At 48.5% G+C, this 7,944-nt stretch overlaps 1 pseudogene; it reads left to right on the top strand.

The window, feature by feature from the left end:
* Positions 1-6,876: 6,876 nt before the first annotated feature.
* Positions 6,877-7,944, top strand: LOC104681073 (annotated as a pseudogene).

The raw sequence follows: 7,944 nt of genomic DNA, 5'->3' as shown, positions 1-7,944 counted from the left end.
CTTCCGGTCTTCCGAGGCTCTGGGTGCCGGTTACGTAACGGCGGCTCCGAGCGCCTGGGCTCCCGGGCTCGAGCTCTTACCATGAGCATCTCGGGCCTTCTAGTGGCTACCTCTGTGCTTCCCTGAGACCTGATTCGCGTGCCCCTTTTACTGGTTTTCGCCAGAGCTTTTTTACCAAATCAAAATTTCAACCATTTTCTAACAGGGATTGAAGGAAGAGGACCAGGAAGTTTAGTGATGGATAGGAACAAGATAATTAAGGGGGCATAGTTGGAGACTTGTGGTTATTTTGCACAGCTCTCAGTTCAATGTTTGGAAATGAGGATGCTCCATGTACTACCCTAAGGAACCATTTATATAAGTGGACTAAGCTAAAACTGCCACGACTAAACTATTCCTGCCTCCCTGCTTGCTTCTTCCATCTCTGTTGCATAGTCTTTGGCGCTATTTACATATAGGCCTTACTCCGTTAGCAACTCGTCTGAGAGTCTTGACACCATTTTTGTATGTTTTGAGACAGAGTCTAGCTCTGTTGCCCAGGCTGGAGTGCAGTGGCGTGATCTCGGCTTACTACAAGCTCCGCCTCCCACGTTCAGATGACTCTCGTACCTCAGCCTCCCGAGTAGCTGGGATTACAGGCGTGCGCCACCACAGCCGGCTAGTTTTTGTATTTTTAGTAGAGATGGGGGTTTCACCATGTTGGCCAGGCTGGTCTCGAACTCGTGTCCTCAAGTGACCCACCTGTCTCGGCCTCCCAAGGTGCTGGGATTACGGTTGTGAGCCACCTCGCCAGGCTGATTATTGCATTTTTAGTAGAGATGTGGTTTCACCATGTTGGCCAGGCTGGTCTCGAACTCCTGGCCTCAGGTCATTCGCCTGCCTCAGCCTCTTAAAGTGCTGGGATTACAGGCGTGAGTCAACGCACCCGGTTGACACCATTTATTTTTGTGCTGATAGGCACATTTGACTCTAGAGGTTTGTAAAGCCCTTGGGAAAAAGGATCCTGTTATATGCCATGTATGTTAACGTTAATTAAAGCAGCCTTTTTGTTAAAAGATCTGTAAAAATAATAGCTAAAATTCGAAAGCAAGGTGCTGAGAGACATAGGAAAGGTAAGCAAGCTCACTTTTTAAAAATGTTTTGAGATGAGGACTTGCCTTGTCACCTAGGCTGGAGTGCAGTGGCACCATCAGGGCTGATTGCTGCCTCATCCTCCTGGGTTCCTGGGCTGAAGTGATCCTCCCACCTCAGCCTCGCGAGTAGCTAGGAACACAGGTGCATGCCACCAGGCTTGGCTAATTTTTTTATTTCTTGTAGAGATGGGGTATCGCTATTTTGCCCAGGCTGGTCTTGAACTCCTGGGCTCAGGTGATCCTCCTACCTTGGCCTCCCAAAGTGTTGGGATTACAGGCCGGGCTCTGTGCCTCATGCCAATAATCCCAGCACTTTGGGAGGCTGAAGTGGGTGGATTGCTTGAGCCCAGGAGTTAGAGACCAGCCTGGGAAACATGGCAAAACGCTGTCTCTACTAAAAACACAAAAATTAGATGGGTGTGGTGGTGCACACCTGTAATCCCAGCTACTCTGGAGGCTAAGACAGGAGAACTGCTTGAACCTGAGAGACGGAGGTTGCAGTGAGCCGAGATAGTGCCACTGCACTCCAGCCTGGGCAACAGAGCAAGACTCCGTCTCAAAAAAAAAAAAAAATCCCAGCCTGTAATCCCAGCACTTTGGGAGGCCAAGGTGGGCGGAACATCTGAGGTAGGGAGTTTGAGACCAGCCCGACCAACATGGAGAAACTCCATCTCTACTAAAAATACAAAATTAGCCGGGCCGTGGTGGCACGTGCCTGTAATCCCAGCTACTTGGGAGGCTGAGGCGGGAGAATCGCTTGAACCTGTGAGGCGAAGGTTGCGGTGAGCCGAGATTGTGCCATTGCACTCTAGCCTGGACAATAAGAGCGAAACGCCATCTCAAAATAAATAAAGTGTTGGAATTATAGGCGTGAGTCACCCGCTTGGCCAAAAGTTCCTAATCCCCAAAATGTCACAGTTCAGTAAGGCAATACGGTGTCCATACCACCCAGTTATGTTTTGGGCAGGACCTAGAACCACAGGGGTTTGTAGTATGAGCGGTGAGGATACAGCATTCTGTGGTTGTAGTGAATAAGAAATGGTTTCTCTATTTAAGGAACGTCTAATCTTACACAGAAACTAACCATAATGTGAGATGGAATGTATGCTCTACACAAGGCATTAACAACTTCATTTAGGAGTTAAGAGGTTGGGAAATTCACTTTGGGCTGAGAGAGCTAGAGGAAAGTGTTATGGAGGAGGTAGTTTTGCTGTCATGCTTTATAAAGTAAAATTTTATCAGGTGGTAAAGTGGAAAGAGATTGAGGAAATAGGAAGAGCAATGGTTTTTCCTTTTACAGAGGCTAAAAAGGGAAATGTAAGTTACACTTTAAAATAAATTGCATTTTATTCATTATTTATTATTATTTTTTGAGACGGGTATCACCATGTTGCTCAGGCTGGAGTGCAGTTGTGCAATCTCAGCTCACTGCAACCTCGACCTCCTGAGCTCAAGTGGTCCTCCTACCTCAGCCTCCCAAGTAGCTGGGACTACAGGCCAGCACCACCTTGCCTGGCTAATTTTTGTGTTTTTTTGTAGAGATGGGGTTTCACCATGTTGTCCAGGCCAATATCGAACTCCTGGCCTCAAGCCATCTGCCCTCCTTGGCCTCCCGAAGTGCTAGGATTATAGTCATGAGCCATTGTACCTGGCCCTATTTGTTAAGAAATGAAGTCTTGGCCAGGCGTGGTAGCTCACACCTGTAACCCCAGCACTTTGGGAGGCCGAGGCAGGCAGATCACGAGGTTAGGCGATCGAGACCATCCTGGCCAACACGGTGAAACCCCGTTCTCTACTGAAACAAAAATACAAAAAATTAGCCGGGCCTGGTGGCGGGTGCCTGTAGTCCCAGCTACTTGGGAGGCTGAGGCAGGAGAAGGGTGTAAACCCAGGAGGCAGAGCTTGCAGTGACCCAAGATCGTGGCACTGCACTCCAGCCTGGGCAACAGAGTGAGACTCTGTCTCAAAAAAAAAAAAAGAAACGAAGTCTTGCTATGTTATCCAGGATGGTCTCCAACTCCTGGCCTCAAGGGACCCTCCCACCTGAGCCTCTTGAATAGCTGGGATTACAAGCCTGAGCCACCACACCCAGTTTCAAATAAATTTTATTATTTTTTTGAAATGGAGTCTTGCTGTGTTGCCCAGGCTGGAGTGCAGTGGCATAATCTCGGCTTACCACAAACTCCGCCTCCTGGGTTCAAGCGGTTCTCCTGCCTCAGCTCCCAAGTAGCTGGAACTACAGGTGCGCAACCACCATGCCCGGCTAATTTTTGTATTTTTAGTAGAGACGGGGTTTCACTATGTTAGCCAGGCCAGTCTCGAACTCATGACCTCGTGATCTGCCTGCCTTGGCCTCCCAAAGTGGTGGGATGACAGATGTGAGCCACTGCGCCCAGCTTTTTTTTTTTTTTTGAGATGGAGTCTTGCTCTTTCGCCCAGGTTGGAGTACAGTGGCGCGATCTCAGATCACTGCAACCTCCGCCTCCCAGGTTCAAGCGATTCTCCTGCCTCAGCCTCCTGAGTAGCTGGGATTACAGGGCCGTGCCACTATGCCCAGCTAATTTTATATTTTTAGTAGATACAGGGTTTCACCATATTGGTCAGGCTGGTCTTGAACTCCTGACCTTGTGATCTGCCCGCCTCAGCCTCCCAAAGTGCTGGGATTACAGGCATGAGACACTGTGCCCGGCCCATTTTATTTTATTTTTAGAGAAAGGATTTTTGTTTGTTTGTTTGTTTTTTTGTTTTGTTAGTTTTGAGATGGAGTCTCACTTTGTTGCCCAGGCTGGAGTGCAATGGCGCAGTCTTGGCTCACTGCAACCTCCACCTCCCAGGTTCAAGCAATTCTGCCTCAGCCTCCCGAATAGCTGGGACTACAGGCCTGTGCCATCACACCCAGCTAGTTTTTGTATTTTCAGTAGAGATGGGGTTTCACTATGTTGGCCAGGCTGGTCTTGAACTCCTGACCTCATGATCCACCTGCCTCGGCCTCCCAAAGTGCTGGGATTACAGGCGTTAGCCACCACGCCCGGCATAGACAGGGTTTTGCTCTGTTCAGGCTGGAGTACAGTGGTGCAGTCATGGCTCACTGCAGCACTGAACATCTGAGCACCTCAGCCTCCCAAGTAGCTAGGACTACAGACATGTACCATCACATCCAGCTAACTTTTAAAAATTTATTTTTGGCAGAGATGGGGTCTCACTGTTGCCCAGGTTAGTATAAACTCCTGGAGTCAAGCCATCCTCCCGCCTCAGCCTTCCAAAGTGGGATTACAGGCATGAGCCATTGTGCCCAGCCTGATGTTCCTTTGTATAGCAACCTCCTCACCTCCTTTTCTGTCTTGAACCCACTCCTATGAAGCTTTGATTCTCACCACTGAAACTTGTCAAGGTTATCTGTGACCTCTACATTGCCATGTCTCAGTGGTCAATTTGCAGCCCTCCTTATACTTTTCAGCAGTATTTGACTTGGTTGATTATTCTTGTATGGAAACCCTTTCTTCCTGTGCTTTTTAGTATACCACACACTCCTGATTTTCCTTCTTCTATACTGGCTATTCTTCAATTTTATTACTCTCTCTGGTTGTCCACTTGATGAGAGCACTTAACGTACTTCTCTTCGTAACCCCAGCCATACCTGACCCATGGCAGACACTCCATTGTTGAATGGATGAACCTGAATGTTTACCAACATGGGATATATAGAAAAGTGCGATGGGGCCAGGCTAGGTGTGGTGTCTCATGCTTGTAATCCCAGCACTTTGGGAGGCCGAGGTGGTGGGATCATGAGGTCAGGAGATCGTGACTATCCAACATGGTGAAACCCCATCTCTACTAAAAATACAAAAATTAACTGGGCACAGGCCGGGCACGGTGGCTCAAGCCTGTAATCCCAGCACTTTGGGAGGCCGAGACAGGCGGATCACGAGGTCAGGAAATCTAGACCATCCTGCCTAACCTGGTGAAAACCCGTCTCTACTAAAAAAAAAAAAAAAAAAAAAATACAAAAAACTAGCCGGGTGAGGTAGCGGGTGCCTGTAGTCCCAGCTACTCGGGAGGCTGAGGCAGGAGAATGGCGTAAACCTGGGAAGCGGAGCTTGCATTGAGCTGAGATCCGGCCACTGCACTCCAGCCTGGGGTCAGAGCGAGACTCCGTCTCAAAAAAAAAAAAAAAAAATTAACTGGGCATGGTGGTGCGCGCCTGTAGTCCCGGCTACTTGGGAGACTGAGGCAGGAGAATCGCTTGAACCCAGCAGGCAGAGGTTGCAGTGAGCCAAGATCACACCACTGCACTCCAGCCTGGGGACAGAGCGAGACTCTGTCTTAAAAAAAAAAAAAAAAAAAAAAAAAAAAAAAAAGTGAGATGGGGACATACTATTAAGGCCTTTGAAAGTCAAAGGGTTTTGAACTTTTCTAAGCAATTGGGAACCACTAAGCCCTAGAGTACCATGATGCATGGTCTAATTTAGTTTCATTTACTCAAAAGGTGGGCTTTAGAATGGATTAAGGGAGAGAGAATTGGAGGCAAAGAAATAAATGTTGAGGCTATTGCAGTATAACAGTCATAAAATAATGTTAGGGCTGGGTGTAGTGGCTCACATTTGTAATCCCAGCACTTGGAGAGGCCGAGGTGAGAGGACTGCTTGAGCCCAGGAGTTCAAGACCAACCTAGGCAACATAGCAAGGCCCTATCTCTATTAAAAAAAGGAAAAAAATAATGGTGACATGTAGTTGGGTGATGGCAGTAGAAATGGAAAAGATGCATTTAGAGACACTGTGGAGCAGGGTCTATAGGGCTTGATGACTAACAAGCTAACAGAGTGTAACATATCATCAGATAGACATCATATTATATAAGATCAGCAGGCAGACCACCTTCTAGACTCCTATGGACTGCCCTAGAGAACCAGTGCTCTCACCCTGTGCATCAAGGAGGCAAGGAGTCAGCATGATCTCTTGGGAGGGCCTGTCCTCAGGGAATTTTAATTCACTTGGGTCTCCTGGTCCTTAGTATTAGTCACTCATAGGAACCTCTGGGTTTGTCCACACTCCCTAAGAATCTCTCTTATTCTTAGGATACATATCTTGGCCACAGTCCTGAACCTCAAAAAAAAAAAAAAAAAAAGAAACCATTGTTGGCCGGGTGCAGTTGCTCACACCTGTAATCCAAGCACTTTGGGAGGCCGAGGCGGACGTCACGAGGTCAGGAGTTCAAGACCAGCCTGGCCAACATGGCAAAACCCTGTCTCTACTAAAAATACAAAAATCAGCCAGATGTGGTGGTGCATACCTGTGATCCCAGCTACTCAGGAGGCTGAGGCAAGAAAATCGCTTGAACCTTGCAGGCAGAGGTTGCAGTGAGCTGAGGTCATGCCATTGCACTCCAGCCTGGGCGACAGAGCAAGACTCTGTCTCAAAAAAACGCCGGGCACAGTCACTCATGCCTATAAATCCCAGCGCTTTGGGAGGCCGAGGTGGGAGGATCACTTGAGGTCAGGAGTTTGAGACCAGCCTGACCAACATGGAGAAACCCTGTCTCTACTAAAAATACAAAAAAATTAGCCAGGCATGGTGGTGGGCGCCTGTAATCCCAGCTACTCGGGAGGCTGAGGTAGGAGAATCGCTTGAAGCCAGGAGGCGGAGGTTGCGGTGAGCTGAGATCGTGCCATTGCACTCCAGCTTGGGCAATAAGAGCAAAATTCCATCTCAAAAAAAAAAAAAATAATATATCTCTCGTGACAAGATGGCCACCCTGGCGGTACCAGCAAGTGTTCCTCCAGCTATGCTGCCCCAGTCCTGATGGCAGCCTTAGCCTGGGTCCCAGCCCCAGCCCCAGCGCCAGCACCAGCAGTGGCTGCAACTCCAGCCTCATCTTCAGACCCTACAGCAACAGTGGCTAAGACTGCGGCTCTGGACCAGACCCCTGCTCTGTCTGGTCCTACTATCCCAGGGCTCTTTCCCGGGGGCTGCGTGGTCAGGCTGCATCCTGCCATTTTGGCCTCCATTGTAGACAGCTAAGAGTGACGCAATGAGGGAGCTGCCTGAGTTATCAGGAACCTATTGGGAATTGTTGATAAACACTCAGTGGAGGTCACCAATTGGTTTTCAGTGCCGCACAATGAGTCAGAAAATGAAGTGGCTGTTGACATGCAGTTTGCTAAGAACATGTATGAACTGCATAAAAAATGAGCTCATCCTGGGCTGGTAGGCCATGACATCACAGAGACTCTGTGGTGATTCATAAGTACTATAGCCTGATGGCCTCCAACCTCATCCGCCTCACTGGTCACAAGTCTCCAGAACTGCTGCGTGAGCATCAAACCCTGTGTCAGCACTGTAATGGGTGTCCCTGGGAGGACCATGGGAGTGATGTTCACACCTCTGACAGTGATATATGCATACTATGACACTGAACACATTGAAGTTGACCTGATTATGAAGACCTGTTTTAACCCCAACTAAGGTATCGGACTCTCAAGTGACTTGCAACAAGTAGGAGGGGCATCAGCTTGCATCCAGGATGCCCTAAGCACAGTGTTGCAATATGTAGAGGATGTACTGTCTGGAAAGATGTCAGCTGATAATACTGTGGGCCACTTCTTAACGAGCCTGGTTAAGCAAGTACACAAAATAGTTCCCAATGATTTTGAGACCATGCTCAGCAGCAACATCAATGACCTGCTGATGGTGACCTACCTGGTCAATGCCACACAGTCACAGACTGCCCTCAATGAGAAACTTGTAAACCTATGAATGGGCCCCAAGCAGTTCACTTGCTGGTCTAGGTCTCAACCCCAGGACTCAGAATGAA

Source organism: Rhinopithecus roxellana, chromosome 8, assembly GCF_007565055.1.
Source record: "Rhinopithecus roxellana isolate Shanxi Qingling chromosome 8, ASM756505v1, whole genome shotgun sequence".
NCBI lineage: Eukaryota > Metazoa > Chordata > Mammalia > Primates > Cercopithecidae > Rhinopithecus > Rhinopithecus roxellana.
Note: the sequence above shows the minus strand (reverse complement) of the source record. Positions and strands in the feature narration are given on the sequence as shown.